This window comes from Dipodomys merriami, unplaced genomic scaffold (genome assembly GCF_024711535.1).
Source record: "Dipodomys merriami isolate MVZ:Mamm:240054 unplaced genomic scaffold, mDipMer1.0.p SCAF_2, whole genome shotgun sequence".
In the NCBI taxonomy this organism is placed as follows: Eukaryota; Metazoa; Chordata; class Mammalia; order Rodentia; family Heteromyidae; genus Dipodomys; species Dipodomys merriami.
Genome location: NW_027203381.1, coordinates 20,793,202 through 20,811,089, shown reverse-complemented (window position 1 = coordinate 20,811,089; position 17,888 = coordinate 20,793,202). Strand labels below are relative to the sequence as shown.

Here is a 17,888-nt window from a genome sequence, read left to right as displayed (position 1 = left end):
TGAGCTGAAGAGCTGAGGGACAGCGCCCAGGCCCAGAGTTCAAGCCCCACGACCGGACCCAAAAAAAAAAAAAAAAAATTGCTTATCCTACCAGAAGCAGTTCAGAGGAACTCCAGACCAAGCTGTCTGCTTGCATACTTCTGACATACTCCAAATTTTGCTGTATTTGTTTTATTGTTCCAAGGTTTCTCATCTAGTAAGATGGAAGACTTGACAATCAGTGCAGGTTTTTGTTTTTGTTTTTGGCTTTGCTACATACTGGACTATGTTCTTCCGTTTGCCTTTGCTTCTTCTCTTTTTCCCTTCTTAACTCCAAAGAGATGGTGGTCATCACTCTGTGTCTCTATTTCTTATTGTTCCTTCTACAGTGGCAGTACCATTTTTCCCCAAACCTTTTTTGTTCTTAGCAGGTGACCTTTTCCTTTTCATAAGACAGATGTGATTATGCCAATGTAGAACATGACAGAAGTCAGCAGATGTTGAACTTCAGATACTGCCTCATCTGCTGGTAATGTACATACTCCATAGTGTAGCTCTTATCTGCCATGGAATCACTGAGCACCTGGAAGTTGGATAGGCTTTTCAATCCTTTGAAATGCCTTGCATCAGCTGTGTTTGGGAGTTAGGTAGCAGCAGAAGGATAAATTGCAAGAGGTCAGTGCCTAGAGCCAAGAGAAAAGAAAAGGTGCTTGCTCTTGTTTGCTTTAGCAATCACCTTTTTCCAGCAGTGCTTTTATATGCCATAGTCAGAAAAGTCAGGTAATTATTACTTGTTTTCTTAAATTATTACTACTGTTGCAGTTCCCTCTACCATTGAGTTTTCACAGTACCATCTTCTTTTTATTTATTTTTTATCCTATCCTTAAACTCAGACCCTCCTACTTCTACTTCCTGAGTGTTGGGATTACAGTCATGTGCCACCATCCTTGGTTCACAATAATGTGTTCGACAAGCCAACTTGTTTAACAGTGTAAAATGACGTTTGTTTAGTAGTGCTGAGGTCAAACCTGATGTCTCACTCATGTTAGGCAAACATTTTACCATTGAGAATTGTATACCTTTACTGAGTTACATTCCCAGCCCTGTGAAATACCTTGTTCTTCCTCTGCCTCCCTAACTCCTGTTCCCTTCCTGGCCTCTCACTGTACCTGGGGTTTGAACTTAGTGCCTTATGCTTGTCAGGTAGACACACTGCCTCTTGAGCCATGTACCCATCCCTCCTTGGTTTTGCAAGAAAGGTTTCAAGCTCCATATGACCTCTGTATGAAATGTTGATCTTCTTGATTCAGCCTTCCAAGTGGTGAGATTATAAGCATGTGCTACTATGCCTGTTATTTTATTTATTTTATTTTTTATTTTTTTGGGTCTGGTCGTGGGGCCTGAACTCTGGGCCTGGGCGCTGTCCCTCAGCTCTTCAGCTCAAGGATAGTGCTCTAACCACTTGAGCCACAGCACCACTTCTGGCTTTTTTCTTTTTGCTTATGTGATGCTGAGGAATTGAACCCAGGACCTCATGCATGCAAGGCAAGCGCTCTACCACTGAGCCACCTTCCCAGCCCCACTATGCCTGTTTTATGAAGTAATTTAAATCTTTTTGTGATGATTGTCAAAATTAGCAGGAAGTAGGTACATGCTTCTATTAGACCAGTCTTGCTTCATTTTAGATTTATCTTCATGTGCTACAATTTGTTTTGTTTTTATTTTTTGCACTGCATGTTCCATTTCCTATCCTCTGTGCTTGTTCATGTTCAAGAAAAGAAAACTAAGAGAGATTTCAAAGCATCTTGGAGAAATTTCAAAACAAAATGAAGAGAAATTTCAAAGCACCACTGGCTCATGCCTGTAATCCTAGCTACTCAGGAGGCTGAGATTTTAGGATTGCAGTTCAAAGCCAGTCTGGGCAGAAAAGTATGAGACTCTTATCTTCAATTAACCACCAGAAAAATAGAAGTGGCACTGTGGCTTAAGTAGTAGAGTGCTCACCTTGAACTGAAGAGCTGAGGGACAGCACCCAGTCCCAGAGTTTAAGCCCCCCCCCCCCCCCCGCAAAAAAAACCCCTTGGATTCTTCCCCCTTTTTGTTTTTGCTCCCCCCTTCCCCAATATGGGGGCTTAAGGTCAGGGCCACAGGGTCTCAGCTTTCTTGTTCATATCTGGCACTCTGCTATGGCTTGAGTCACATTCCCAGCCCAGCTTTTTGCTGGGTAATTGGAGATGGGAGTCTCATGGACCATTCTGCCTGGGCTGGCTTTGAATCACTGCCATAAAGGTTTCAGCCTCCTGTATAATGAGGATTATAGGTATGAGTGGTGGGCCTCTGGGCTTTTATTTGAGATTTTATTTGAAATATCTACACAAAGTCTAGCTAGGAGTTTAAAACAATGTAACTAAATGTGTGTTCGTGTGCACGTGTGTGCGCGCGCACGCACTTTTTGGTGGTTAATTGGAGAGCAGAGTCTTACAGACTTTCCTGGCTGAGCTGGCTTGTAACCATGATCCACAGATCTCAGCCTCCTGAATAACTAGGATTACAGGTGTGAACCACCACCACCCCACTTAAGAAAGTGATTTTAAAGAACCACAGATTGGTATGGATTCTGTTTTGCTTTGAATTTTGGTTCCAATTAGTAGGGAAGCTACTACTATTAAAAAGATGAGTTATCAGTAGATACAAACTGAAATTTGTTTTATATCATTAGTGTAATTGTCTTGGAGCAGAAACTTCTGTTGTCTTAGCTTTAGTTCCATTCCTTTGTGGTCTCATGACTTTTTGTGTTTTTTACTACAGTAAGAAGCAATCATTTGCCTTAATTTTTGGTGTTAGAATGGTGCTATCATTTTTGAATCACAGATTTAATAATAATATACTGTAACCAGATAGCAACTTTTGGGTTTTAAAGCTAAGCCTGTTTAAAAACAACTTGAAATTTTTACTTTGATTAGACTACTGTCAGGCTAAACTACAACTGTAATTCTTTTGTTATATGGCATGTTTTCCTTTTTGTTGATGAGCCACTTGGCATGCTATAGTCATAATTTTATGTGCAATATATACAACTATTCAGATGTAGTATTAAAGAAATAGTGGTTGTGTGGTTTTAATAAAATCCATCCAAACAGTGGATATTTCCTTTTTAGGGAAAGGTATCAGATTAGCACTTAAATGTATGAAGTAGCTTAGTATTTATTGTTTAACCACTAATTGTACTCCTATTGTTATAGCCGTAGATCAAAGCAAAGGTATGTTGTATTGTTTGCATATTTTGTACCTGCTACTTTGAAAACATGTACATTATTTTATCCAAAAGGCATGTGTTATATTAATGATGTGTTTGTAGTTAATATCAGTGATGATAATTGTTTTCTTGTAGCATAACTTCTTAATTTCTTTCAGTGTTTTTGGAACTATTAACATGAACATATATAACATAAATAACATTTAAAAATATTACATGTTTTTTGTTTGTCCAGTCTTGGGGCTTGAACTCAGGGCCTGAGCATTGTCCCTGTGCTTCTTTTTTTGCTCAAGGCTAGCACTCTACCTAGTTGAGCCACAGGGTCACTTCTGGCTTTTTGTCTGTATGTGGTACTGAGGAATTGAACCCAGGGCTTCATGCATGCTAGGCAAGCACTCTACCATTGAGCCACATTCTCAGCCCAAAAAGGTTACCTTTTTTAAAGATCAGAATTTCCTTAAGATTTTATTTCAGTTAAATACTTAAAAAACCAAATGTCTAGTACTTCATAGCCAGAGGACCTAGCAAAAATGTCTTTTGTTTAATACATATTTTGCTTTTGCTGGTGCTGGCAATTAAACCCAGGGCTTAATATATGGGCTCTACCACTCATCTGTACCACTGAACTTCATCCCCAGATCTGCTTAAAAAATACTGAATTGTTATGTTAAAAACTGTTGTATGTTGTTAAACTTGTATTAAGTATGAGCCATGTACTAGTTGCTGTCTAGGTACTGCAGTTGAGTGATCAGTGATAAAGTCCCTGGGCACTTATTTTTTGTGAGGCAGAAAATAAACACATAAAGTAATTTTAGATGCTTTTTTGTTTTTGAGATAGGGTGCTACTAGTTAGCTCAGGCTGGCTTTAAAAGCTTTCCTCCAGTCTCAGCCTAAGTGTGTGCCATTTCCCCCACCCCTTCTCATTCTTATTTTTTTTCACCAAATAGAAAACAGTAGAGTTCAAGTGAAAGAATTCCTTTTTTTTTTTTGGTGCCAGGCCTGGGCTTGAACTCAAGGCCTGGTCACTGTCCCTGAGCCTTTTGTGTTCAGAGTTAGTGTTCTACTGCTTGAGCCACAGCACTACTTCTGGGATTTTGAGTGGTTAATTAGAGATATGAATCTCTAAACTTTTCTCACTGGGCTGGCTTTGAACCATGATCTTCAGATCTATCTCAGCCTCCTGAGTTGATAGGTTTATAGGCGTGATCCTATAATTTTCACTGCCTGGCTGAAAAGAGACATTAACATCCTTTAGGGAAGGTCTTCTGCTATGTTCTGAATGTTTGTCTTGCCCAAATTTGTATGTTGAAATCCTAAACCCCAAGATCATGGTAGTATTAGGTATGGGGCCTGTGGAAGTAATTAGGCCATGAGGACTCCGTGAGAATGCAAGGGATGAGAGTGTCCTTATGAAAGAAGCTGAAGAGAGATTTCTTGCTCCTTTCTCCATGTGAGATGCAATGAAAATGAGCAGTTTGTGATTCAGGAAGCAGATCCTTAGTAGACACCAAATCTGCTACATCCTTGTTCTAGACTGGAAAATTAAGGTACCTGACTGAGAAAGACCTAGAGGAGAGCTTTCTTGACAGTGGGAACAGGAAAGTTTAGACCCTCTTGAATTAGAAAAGGTCTTGTATGTTGAAGGATCTGGACTTCCTGAGGGAAAAAAAGGCTGAAAATGAGATTTGAGTGATATATGCCTTATGGGCCTTAAAAAACAAAAACAAAACTTAACTTTTACTATTTTATTTTATTTTTTTTGGCAGTCTTTGGGCTTGGACTCTAGGCCTGGGCGCCGTCCTTCTGCAAGCACGCTATCACTTGAGCCATAGTGCCATTTCCATTTTTCTGGTGGTTTATTGGAGATAAGAGTCTTACAGACTTTTCTGCCCGGACTGGCTTTGAACCATGATCCTCAGATCTCAGCTAGGATTACAGGCGTGAGCCACCAGCGCCAAGCTTTAACTTTTACCATTTTTTGGATTGAACCCAGGGCCTTGATTATGTTAGGCAAACCCTCTTCCAATGAGCTATATCCCTATCCTTTAAATTTAAATTGGAATCATACAAAGAAAAACTGTAAGTATAGGCAAGAAACAGTCTTATTTATTTTTGTGGTTTTGGGATTCAACTCTGTGCTTAGCAAGCTTTCTACTGCTTGAGAGGAGGGTGTTATGCTCCTAATTCTTTTTGCTTTGACTTTTTCAGATATGATCTGACTAAATGCCTGGAATAACACCTTAACTAATCCAATTTATGCCTCTAGAGCAGCTAGAACCAGAGATACATGCCACCACTTTTGGCTTGTTTATCTTCTTAAGAGTGCAGTGTAGATACTCCTTGATTCATACAAAATAACATGTTATCGAGTGTTTTTGTGGGCAACCAAATTCTAAATATCAGCCTTCAAATATGTAAGGAAAATAACTAAAAAGTCTGTATTAAAACCTTGTTGGGAATAGTGGTACATGTTTATAATCCTATCTACTTGGAAGACTCAAGCAGGAAGAACATAACTCTGAGGCCATCTGAGCACCTATGAGACCTGATTTCTAAATAGAAAAGGGCTGGGAATATAGCTTATTGATAAAGTGCTTGCCTGGCATAGGCAAAGTTAAACTGGGTTCAACCTCCTAGTACCACAAAAATAAAAAACAAATCCTTATCTTTAAAATGTATAACCTAATGTGTCTTTTGCAAAGATCCAAATGTTCAAAATATTCTTGTTAGGTTAAAGGTAGCTATGTGTGTAGCTTAGTCCAATCTTAGGCTAAGAAGGCAGATTGGAAATTCAGAAAGTGTTCTAAAAATAACTTTCTAAATATAGGTTGGCCATTGACCTACATATTCTTTTCTTAGAAACGAGGATTATGAATTTCAGGTTAGCTATGAACAGTAGTTAATGGAAATAATTAAAATGTTCTGAAAACCTAAATAGAATTGTTTGGAGATAATTGTCAACGTAGATAGACCTTTTATTCTGTGTAATGTTTTAAAACTGCAACCATGAGACATACAAGATACTGTTGAAAATGAACTTTACAAGGGGGGGTGGAGAGGAGTTGGGGAAGTGGGGAGGGAAGGGATAGTAGGGGAAAAACAAAGGCAGGGCTAACAATGCTCGATAGAGGAAATGTACTCATTACCTTACTCATGTAACTGTAACCCCTCTATACATTATCTTTACAATGAAAAAAATATTAAAAAATGCAAAACCCCCTGCACACCCCTTCTCCCCAGTGCTGGTATTAAACTTATGTTCTACCACTAAAGTACACCCTAGCTCCCAAACAGCTTTTAAAAACTAAATGTGCTTGGTGCCAGTGACTCATACGTGCTCATACATGTAACTAGCTACTCAGGAGGCTGAGACCTGGAGGATCACCATGTGAGAGCAGCCTGGGCAGAAAAGTTTGTAAGACTCCATCTCCAATTAACTAGGGAAAAAAAAAAAAAGCTAGGTTGGAGGTGTAGCTATGAACAAGAAAGCTAAAGAAGAGCCTGAGACCCTGAGATTAAACCCTGGTACCACGAATACAAAACCCAAAATTTTTTATATCTTTTGAAATATGTTTTTTTTGTATATGCATAACACTGATTGAGGTTGTTTGTCTTTTTTATTGTTATTACAAAGGTGATGTACAGAAGAATTACAGTTATGTAAGTCAGGTAAAGAATATATTTCTTTTTGGACAATATCACCTCTTTGTTTTGTCTTTTGTTTTTAGTTTGGTGCTGGGGATCAAACTGAAATTTTATTTGTGATTTTGAATCCAGAGTCTCAAACATGTTAGATTTAAATACTACTGAACTAAGTCCCCAATGTGTGCTTTAAGTTTTGAATGGTTTAAGTTTTAAATCAGTTTTTTTTTTTTTTTTTGGTCCAGTCGTGGGCCTGAACTCTGGGCCTGCGCACTGTCCCTCAGCTCTTCAGCTCAAGGATAGCGCTCTACCACTTGAGCCACAGCGCCACTTCCAGCTTTTTTTTTTCTGCTTATGTGGTGCTGAGGAATCGAACCCAGGGCCTCAGGCATGCAAGGCAAGTGCTCTATCACTGAGCCACCTTCCCAGCCTTTAAATCAGTTTTTTTTTTTGATTTCTAAGACAGTACTACTTTAATGTAATACCTTTTGTTGCATAAAAATGGTGCTGAGGGCTAGGAAGGTGGCTCAGTGGTAGAGCGCTTGCCTGGGTTTGATTCCTCAGCACCACATAAGCAAAAAGAAAAAAGCCGGAAGTGGCACTGTGGCTCAAGTGGTAGAGCGTTAGCCTTGAGCTGAAGAGCTGAGGGACAGCGCCCAGGCCTAGAGTTCAGGCCCCCGACCCCCCCCCCCCCAAAAAAAAAATGGTGCTGAAATTTAATGGAATAATTTAGCAATAAACCATCATCTCTCACTGTGTCTCAGAGTCAGGTGTTCAGGAGCAACTTCTTGGCCTATTTTGATTCTATCATGAGTTCGCAGTCAAGTCAGCTGAGGAGTATACCATCTATAAAGGTTTGATGTGTTTACAAGGTGACTACTTACATGGCTGGCAAAAAGGTTCTAACTTCTAATGTAAGCCTCAGTCCTTCCCACGTAGACTAGGGCTGATGAGCATCCTGGAGTTGTGGTTGCAGTTAAATAGAGAGAGAAATGAAGAGTGAGACAAATGAAAAGAGAAAGCAAGTACGCCTGGTAGTAACTACCTTCCTTATGACCTCACCATGGAAATTATAGGACATGACTTCTACCATCTTTTATTAGATATAAGCCACTAAGTAAAGCCTATTCTAGGCAGAAGATGGATGATAAAGGTTTGTTGCTAAAATTACACTTTTTAATTCTTTGTATTTGAACTCTGAAGCTTCATGCTTGTTTGGTTACCACTGGAACTACACCTCTAGCCCTGCATTTTGCTGATTACTTTTGGAAATAGTCTCACAGAATTTCAGCCAGGATTGCCTTTTTTTTTTTTTTGCTGTTCGTGGGGCTTGAACTCTGGGTCTGGGCGCTGTCCCTGAGTTCTTCAGCTCAAGAATAGTGCTCTACCACTGGAGCCACAGAACCGGTTTTCTGGTGGTTTATTGGAGATTAGAATCTCATGAGCTTCCTGCCCGGGCTGGCTTTGAACCTAGATTCTCAGATCTCAGCCTCCTGAGTAGCTAGGATTACAGGCATGAGCCACTGACTCCCAGCTCAGGGTTGCCTTTGAACTTCCGGAATAGCTAGAATTGTAAGTGTGAGCCCAGGTACCTGGCTAGGCATTGCCTTTTAAAGTGACGACTATCAAGATTTTGTGAACTTTCATTTATTTTTTATTGTTAGGGATTGAACTTAAAGACCACGTCTGTTCTAGGCAAGTACTCTACCCTGTGAACGTTATCAGACCATCAGTTCCTTTGTTTTGGCTCCCACATTCCAGATACCCTAACCTCTTAAGATCCCCCAAAAGTGTCATACTTTTTGACATGTACTCAGTCTAATAGCATTTAAATGAAGTCTAAGAGTGGTTGAAGTTTCTAAAGTCTCCCATGCTAGCCCAGGCTGGACTCAAGATTTGTAATCCTCCTGCCTCCACTATCCAAGTGGTGGGATTCATGGGCCTTTACTACCATGTGTGGCTCCATCACTTACTTTTTTGTACTCCATTATTGGTATTTTTTTCAAATCTATTTTCTAGTTTGTTAGTTTTCAGCTCTAATCTGTTCCTCCTGTGTTTCCATTTTTGAAAACCCCATTTGGTCTAGGATTTTATTTGAATGTACAATATAAGAAATAAACTTTTAGCTGGGCACTGGTGGCTCAAGTCTGTAATCCTAAAGTGTACAGGCCTATTAATATTGGCACTTGGAGGCTAGGGCAAGAATATCTAAAGTTCAAGGCCACCCTGGGCTACATAGAGACCTGTTTTGAGGAGAAAAAAAGGTGGTTAGTTAAATGTCCAAACTTAAGAATAAAGTAGACATAGATAAACATTTTTCTCTTAACTACTTGAACTCTTTCAAACTCAACTTTGTATGAACTGATCCAGAGATCAACAGCATATGGGAATGCTTACTAGAAAGGTAGTGGTAAGGGATTGCTTCCTTGGTACTACTACTTTGATGATGCGTAGACTAGAATCACCTTTACTGCTTCAGTTGCACTCAAAAGAAGTTGTTTCATGTGCAGATTTTCTGTTAAAACTTGGTGTTGCTGATGATGCTGGCCTATCTCTGCCTGTCTGCCTTTATATTCAGCCCAGCAATTGTAGAGTTGCTTTTTGCTTTTATTGATAATTTTTAAAGCAATTCTGTTTTTTTTTTTCTTTACTGAGAAGCTTGGACCTGTGTCACCAGATCTGCAATGTCATAGCTTACATTATCAGCTATTGTGATTGGTAACACTGTTAGTCCTTTAGTTATAAGACTCCATTGCACAATTACTTTGTCTTGTTATCAGCAAGCTGTGTCACAGCATGTGCCATCATTTTAGACAGCCTCTTCCATAAACTGCTCTAAGAATCCTTCACAGTTTAAGCAAAAGCACAAAGAGCATCATGTAAAGATTTTCCTGCTTTGTCTAAAATTTGTTGACTGGCACCATGTAAAGAAATGGTATAAGCTTTACCAGTGGCAGTCCTAGAAACATGAGTGAGTTTGTCTTTATCACTTATGACTTTTTTTTTTTTTTTTTTTTGGTCGGTTGTGGGGCTTGAACTCTCGGTCTGGGCGCTGTCCCTCAACTCTTCAGCTCAAGGCAAGCTCTCTAACCACTTCCATGACTTTCTTAATAACTTGTAACCTCCATGTTTCATCAGTTCTGTATAATCAACTTTAGAGATAGTTTTGCCATCTGTGACAAGAACTAGTTGTCTTATGCTTGCAAACTTGCATGCTCAATGGCTATGCTGTGATCAGTACCAATGAGATGTTCAGGACAATGATAAAATAGTTACCTGTTAGTAGAGCAGTTTAGTCATGACTGAGAATTTGTTCAAATTTTTTTTTCTCCCTCTTCTCTACCTTCCCCCGTCTGCCTTGCACATGCTAGGCAAATGCTCTACTATTGAGTTATACCTGCTGCCAGTAAATGCAGATTTATTTAGTTTTTACCTTAAAACATTTTTTTTTTTTTGGAGGTACTGAAGTTTGTTTGTTTGTTTTTTTTTTTGGGTCGGGTCGTGGGGCCTGAACTCTGGGCCTGGGTGCTGTTACAGCTCTTCAGCTCAAGGCTAGCGCTCTACCACCTGAGCCACAGCGCCCCCTTCTGGCTTTTTTCTGTTTTTGCTTATGTGGTGCTGAGGAATCGAACCCAGGGCCTCAGGCATGCAAGGCAAGTGCTCTACCACTGAGCCACCTTCCCAGCCCCGAGGTACTGAAGTTTGAACTCCAGGTGCCATGCTTGCTTGGCTAGTACTTTATCACTTGAGCCACACCCTGCAGCCCTTTTTGCTTTAGTGAATTTTTGGATAGGCTCTTGAGTTTCTTCCTGAGCCAACTTTAGGTCTTGATCCTACCTATTGCCTCTTGCATAGCTGGGATCACAGCATGGGTCCACTATATATAATTCATTGATTGAGATTGGGTTTCAGTAACTTTTTGTCCAGGATGGCCTTGAACCACAACCTCTAATCACTGCCTCTGGAGTAACGGATTACAGGTGTTAGTCACTGAGTCTGTCAAGCAGGTTTGGTGTTTTTTCCATAGTAATAGAAGCCATTGTGAGGGGCTAAATGTAGGATTATCAGATTTGTGGTGAGAGAGAGAGAGAGAGAGAGAGAGAGAGAGAGAGAGAGAGAGAGAGAGAGAGAGAGAGAGAGAGAGTGTGTGTGTGTGTGTGTGTGTGTGTGTGTGTGTGTGTGTGTGTGTGTGTGTGTATGCATATGCATGTGTGTATGTATATGTGTGCACTGCTGGGGTTTGAACTCAGAGCCTGGGTGCTGTTCCTGAGCTTCTTTGCTCAAGGCTTGCATTCTACCACTTGAGCCACAGCTCTACTTCTGGCTTTTTTGGTGCTTACTTGGAGATAAGAGTCTCATGGTTTTGAACCATGATCCTAGGATTGTGGGTGTGAGCCACGGATGCCTGCGTTGTTGTTGTTGTTGTTGTTGTTGTCTTTTTTTTTTTTTTTTTTTTTTGGTCGGTCATGGGGCTTGAACTCTAGGCCTGGGTACTGTTCCTCAGCTCTTTAGCTCAAGGCTAGCTAGGGTTCTATCACTTGAGCCACAGCACCACTTCCGGTTTTCTGGTGGTTTATTGGAGATAAGAGTCTCATGAACTTTCCTGCTCGGGCTGGCTTTGAACCACAATCCTCATATCTCATTCTCTTAAGTAGCTAGGATTACAGGTGTCAACCACTGGTGCCCAGCCCAAGACATAGACTTACTTATGCCCTAAGCTAATTTCAAATTCTGGTACTTCTTCCTCAGGTTCCTAGATGAAGGGTTGACAAGTATGAACTACCACATCTGGCTCTTCAACTCCATCTTTATCTTGTAGTACACCATGGCTTTGGACTCTTCCAGCACAGATGTCCTTCCATAAAAATGATAGAACAGTTCCCTGGACTCTGTCCAAAGGTAGTTTTGCAGGGTGTTTGAAATCAAGCCTTTTCATTACCTTAATCCACATCACAAAGAAGCAATATGGATGCTCAGTGGCTGGGGTTTTTCCTACTACAATATAGGCTTCTTAAACTGAGTAGAAGATTCAAAGTTTCTGATAGCTCCTGTTATTTTTGTGCTTTTTTCCCCTTTTCTTTCATCTATGAGATACCATATAAAATAAAGTTGAGACCACAAGAGAAGATGCTGCCAACTGCCCTGAGCAGCATCAACTTGATATTGTTGTCTGTGGCCATGTTCAAAGCACTCAGCACTTTCTGGACTTAGTGAGGTTATTTTGTGATGATTTTGTGGATAACAAGCTGTATGTGAAGCACTCTAGCTCTGACAAAATATCAATCTCTGTTTTTTGTTTTTGTTTTTGTCATTTGTGGGGCCTGAACTCTGGGTCTGGGCGCTGTCCCTCAGCTCAAGGCTAGCGCTCTACCACTTGAGCCACAGTGCTATTCTGGTTTTTTTTTTTACTTATGTCGTGCTGAGGAATCAAACCCAGGGCTTCATGCATCAAGGCAAGTACTCTACCACTGAGCCACCTTCCCAGCCCCACAGATCTCTCTGTAGGCACTCTGCTTCTCACTGAAATACAACCAACCATTTACCAAAAGCTTGGGCTCTACTATTGTAAATGGGTTTCCTTTTTCCTTCATTTCCTGTTATGTGTATGTCTGTTGGTTATTCTTCACTGTTTGCATTTCCATGAATGGAGCGGTACCTTCCTGTTTTAGCACCATGGTCCAACAAAGCTCCCATGGGTTTCTCTGCTGCCGTATCTGATGCCTCATGGTCTCTGGACCCTGCTCAATGGGGTGCAGTATCTCAGGGCTCTCACTGTCAAAGTCTTGTTGTTAATGCTGTTAATGAGAATGGGATTTCTAGGCATAGTTTTGTTTTTGATACTGGGACTGGTGCTTGAACCAAAGGCTGATATCCTTGATCATCTTTCTTGCTCACAGGTAGTAGTCTATCACTTGAACTGTGCTTCCAACTAGGCTTTTTTTTCCCCAGTAGTATTTCTTTACTTATTTTGCCAGTCCTGGGGCTTGCAGGGCTTGGGCATTGTCCTTGAGCTGCTTTTGTTCAAGGCTAACACTTTAGCCACAGTGCCACTTGCATCTTTTTCTGTGTATGTGGTACTGAGGAATAGAACTCAGGGCTTTGTGCATCTTTCAAGGCAAGCACTCTACCACAAAGCCACACTTCCAGCCCCTCAGTAGTTATTTAAAATTTTTAAAAAAATTGTTATTGTAAAAATGATATACAAAGGGATTACATTTTCATAAGTCAGGTAATGAGCACATTTCATTTTTAGACAGTGTGACCTCTTCCTTTGCTTTCCCAACCTGGCTTTTTGCTATTTAATTGCAGATGGAGTTTATTGGACTTTTCTGCCCCAACTGGCTTTTCAAACTATAATTCTCCAGGCATCAATCTCCTGAGCAGCCAGGATTACAGAAGCATGAGCCATTGGCACCTGGCTAGGCAGGAGTGTCTTGATACTTGGTTTAGTAAAGCCCATAATCTTTAGACTTGAGACACTACAGTAACATGCTTTTCCTGGACTTCTGGCTGCCACTAAACAACTGATTGTTTTTGGACTTAGGGTCTTTACTAATAATGATGAATGCCTTAGTAGAGGTCTTGGAGAAGCTGATCTTGGTGGGTCTAGAGATTTGTTTCCTGGCATTGTTGGGAGAGGTCCTGTTAATGCAATCTTTCTGCTGCTTACTGTGGTGTCTGTTGAAGAACTGATTGTATTTCTTTTTTTCTTTTGGGTCCAGTCGTGGGGCCTGAACTCTGGGCCTGGGCACTGTCCCTCAGCTCTTCAGCTCAAGGCTAGCACTCTACCATTTGAACCACAGCACCACTTCCAGCTTTTTTCTTTTTTCTCATGTGTTACTGAGGAATCGAACCAGGGCCTCATGCATGCAAGGCAAGCACTCTACCACTGAGCCACCTTCCCAGCCCCCCACCCCCATTGTATTTCTTGAAGCTCATCAGATGCTGCTTGGGCTCCCATGTGTCATCCTTGCTATTGTAGCCTTTCCACCCAACCATATATTCTCTCTCTCTCTCTCTCTCTCTCTCTCTCTCTCTCTCTCTCTCTCTCTCTCTCTCTCTCTCTCTCTCATTTGTCAGTTGTGGGGCTTGAACTATTTTTTTGTTTGTTTTGTTAGTTGTGGGGCTTGAACTCTGGGTCTGGGCACTGTCCCTGAGCTCTTCAGTTCAAGGCTAGCACTCTACCACTTGAGCCACAGCACTACTTCTGCTTTTCTGGTGATTTACTGGAGATAAGAGTCTCTAGGACTTTTTCTGCCGGGCTGGCTTTGAACCGAGATCCTCAGATCTTGGCCTTCTGAGTAGCTAGGATTACAGGCATGAGCCACTGGTGTCCGGCTTCTGTCTTCTCATTTTGTTTCTCCTTTGTTAATAGTCCTTCCAATGGTTTTTGTGGACAAAAGCTTTCTTGGATTATCAGTAAACATTGGCCCTCTTTAAAGTTTTTTTTTTTTGGTCTAAATAAAAAGCCATATGTAGAAGAGAGAAAAGTTGGAATTTATGAATTGTCTAGATACAGTTTAAAGATTAACTGGATCCAGTTTCCAGTGGTTCATCCTATAATCCTAGCTACTCAGGAGGTAGTGAGCTGAGGATTTCAGTTTGAAGCTAGCTCAGGCAGGAAAGTTTGTGAGACTGTTAGTTCAGAGTTAACTATCAAAAAGTCAGAAATGGAACTATGGCTCAAGTGGTTGAGCACTAGCTTTGAGTGGAAAAGCTAGGGATAGTGTTCAGGTTCTGAGTTTAAGCCCCAATACCAGTGCACGCACACACACACAACTGGCTAATATAGATTATGTTTCAGATATTAGTTGCTTATATTTCTTAGCAGTTCGAAGGTGGTGATGAAAAAATAGTTTCAGGAGTGTAATCAATTTTTCCCTCCCTTGATACTGTTTTTTTTTTGGGTCCGGTTGTGGGGCCTGAACTCTGAGCCTGGGCATTGTCCCTCAGCTCTTCAGCTCAAGGCTAGCGCTCTACCACTTGAGCCACAGCGCCACTTCTGGCTTTTGTCTTTTTGCTTATGTGGTGCTGAGGAATCGAACCCAGGACCTCATGCATGCAAGGCAAGCACTCTACCACTGAGCCACCTTCCCAGCCCCTTGATACTTTTTTTTAAAAACAATTTCAATTTTATTGTCAACGTGATGTACTGAGGGGTTACAGTTACATAAGTAAGGTAGTGATTACATTTCTTATCTAACTTGTTACCCCCTCCCTCATTCTCTCCTTCCTCCCAAACTGTACAGATCATTTCCAACATATTGTCTTGTGAGTATTGCTGTTGCCTAGTTTCCCACTTTGTCCATTATCTCACTGTTTTGTTGTTTCTCTTCCCCCTTCCCTAGTTGAGATAAATGTATATACAATGCCCAGAGTACCAAAATCGAATACAGTAACAGGAGATAAACCAGAGGGGGGGAAAACACAAAAGAAAAAAAATCATGTAGTACATTGAGAACAACACCAACAAAGAAAAACCTCTTGTGTCCATGTCTTGGACTTCATTTCACTTAGCATGATCTTATATGGTCATATGTACATAGCTATTGAGCTATTCTGCTCATCTGCTGGGTTTTTGAATTCAAGGCCTTGTGTTTGCCACCTGGACTATGCCCCTATCCCTAGAATTTTTTTTTTTTAAACAGCTACTTAAAATAATTTATTAAGGTATACAGAGGGGCTGCCATTTCATAAGTTAGGTAATGAATATATTTCTTTGACTACTGTTTTAAAGCAATTACTTACTTGCTTACTACTAATAACAGTACTACTAGTAATCTTACTACTACTACTACTACTACTACTACTACTAATATTGATTGATTGACTGTAGAGCTAGGATAGAACCCTGGTCCTTATATAGTTACTAAACTGCATTCTTATCTCAGTAATAGTGTCATTTAATGGGTTGGGCTTTTGTCAGCTTGTGGTTTCAACAGAAAAGTCCCTGTGGTAACAGTAAGCTTGTAACTTCAGATGATTTCAGTTGGATATTGTCACATCAGGAAGGACAATACTGTTTTAGTTCATTTTAATAGGACCATCATGTCATTATACTTGTGTTAAAGTATTATGATGATTGTTCAAAATTGAAAGTGGTAAAGGCAAGCCTTTCTTCTTTTGAGTCCTTGATGATTTTGTATAGCAATATGTCAAAACCTTCAGGACCCTTTCTTGTACTGGTTGGTCTTAGGTAAGACTCATTAATCATGATCCTTTCTCACAACTCAAAATCTACAGGAAGTTGTTAATCATCTTAGAAGAGCTGTTAGAGAAGGTAGGCTTCTTTCTCTGTGCATTTTATGCACAGCTTTATGTCTTTTTTTTCTCCAGAGATAATTTCTTGTCTGTTACTTGATGCATGAAAGTAACATTTTTTTTCATGGAAATGTTAAAAGTGTTTTCTCTGTTGACTGTTTTTTCCCTGTTGACTATACTTTCTCTCTATCTGTCCTTGTATTGATGTTTCTAAATCTGTATCCCTAACCTCATTAAACCTAAGGCCTTATGCACTCTTCCTAGTCTCATGTATGTATTTTCTTTGAGAATTGTATTTTCATTTTCTTTTGTGTGTGTGTGTGTGGGGGGGGGGAGGAAACGCTTGAACTTTGGGCTTGAGCATTCTCCCAGAGCTTTTCTGCTCAAGGCTAGTGCTCTACCACTTTGAACCACAGTGCCACTTCTGGTTTTCTGGTGGTTTATTGGAGTCTTAACTCACATGGACTTTCTTGCCTGGTCTGGCTTTGGACCGAGATTATAGGTGTGAACCACCTGTAATGCCTGGCCATATTTTTCATTTGCCTTACTATTATTTTTTTTCCCCTTGAGTTAGGGTAGCTCAGGGTGTCTTTGAACATGTGACCTTCCTGCTTATAACTTTTCAGTGCTGGGGTTATAGGTGTGAGCCACCATATCTGGCTCTTTTACCTTCCTTTTTTTGCTTTTAATTTTAAATGACTTTCTAGTGATGGTTTCTATCATTTCTAGCCTAGCTTAGTGATCAGCCAGTGATTAGACAAGTTATAAACACCTGGAGCCAGTAAGAATTTGTTCTTTCCTGATGAATCTATATGTGGATAGAGGAGAGCATTTTAAAGGTGAGATCTTAAAAATCGACCCGTGGCTTTCACTTACAGAAATGCTTTTGACATTGTACTTTTTTTTTTCTAGTTGGGCCTTGGGTACTCTGTTTATTGATGAAATTGTCATTTACATTTATAATACTTGGATGTAGGTGTGATTTACCACTGTACATTGAAATGAGATTTGTCAAATAATACATACCTGTACGTAGTCAGGGTCTGCCCTGTTTGTAACTACATCAACTCCCACTGTCCTTATGAGAAATTTATTAGTTATCAAACATCAATACTTAAATGTATTTTTTCTTTTTGTTTTAATGTGGTTATTTGCTTTGTGCTGGTACTGGGGCTTGACCTCAGGGCTTGAATGCTGTCCTTGAGCTTTTTTGCTCAAGGTTGGTTTTCTGCCAACCACAGCTCCACTTCCCACTCCTTGGTAGTTAGTTGGAGAAAAGGGCCAATTGGCACTAAAATAGTAGAGCACCATCCTTGAGCAACAAACTAAGGGACGGTACCCAGACCCTGAATTCAAGCCCTATAACTGGTAACCCCCCCCAGCCCCCCAGAAAAAGTTAAAGTCAATTATTAGGAAATGGTATCCAATTTTTACAATAATACCAAATTGCTATTGAGTTACTAATTGATTACTTGCTTTCTGGTTTTTCCTTTTTCTTTTTGGTTTGGGTCCTGGCAAGCCTGAATCCTCTGCCTCAGTCTCTTGAAGTGCTGAAGATTACAGGCATGTACCACCACACCCAAGTTATTCTAGAATTCTTGGAATCTTCTGAGAGTCCATTCTACTGTTCCTCCAGCTTTGTATTTAACTAATGGAGTCATTAAAATAATTTCTTCGCACACTCTTCCTTTTTTTCCTTTGTTATGCTTGCTCAACAAAACAGTAGTTTTAGTTAAATACAAATTCATCA

At 40.3% G+C, this 17,888-nt stretch overlaps 1 protein-coding gene and 1 long non-coding RNA gene across 7 annotated transcripts in view; one reads left to right on the top strand and one right to left on the bottom strand.

Moving 5' to 3' along the window:
* The window catches only part of Ark2n (arkadia (RNF111) N-terminal like PKA signaling regulator 2N), an 87,451-nt gene that overhangs the window by 8,795 nt on the left and 60,768 nt on the right, over positions 1 to 17,888 (top strand). The gene's annotated exons all lie outside the window — the stretch shown is intronic.
* LOC138831573 (uncharacterized) lies at positions 175 to 17,688 on the bottom strand. Of its 2 annotated transcripts, none has more exons than XR_011373380.1 (3): positions 17,611 to 17,688; positions 7,762 to 7,835; positions 175 to 662 (listed from the first exon to the last, which is right to left on the bottom strand). It is a non-coding gene; the product is annotated as an uncharacterized lncRNA (long non-coding RNA). The 2 variants fall into 2 exon arrangements; XR_011373378.1 differs by having other exon boundaries at positions 17,615 to 17,688.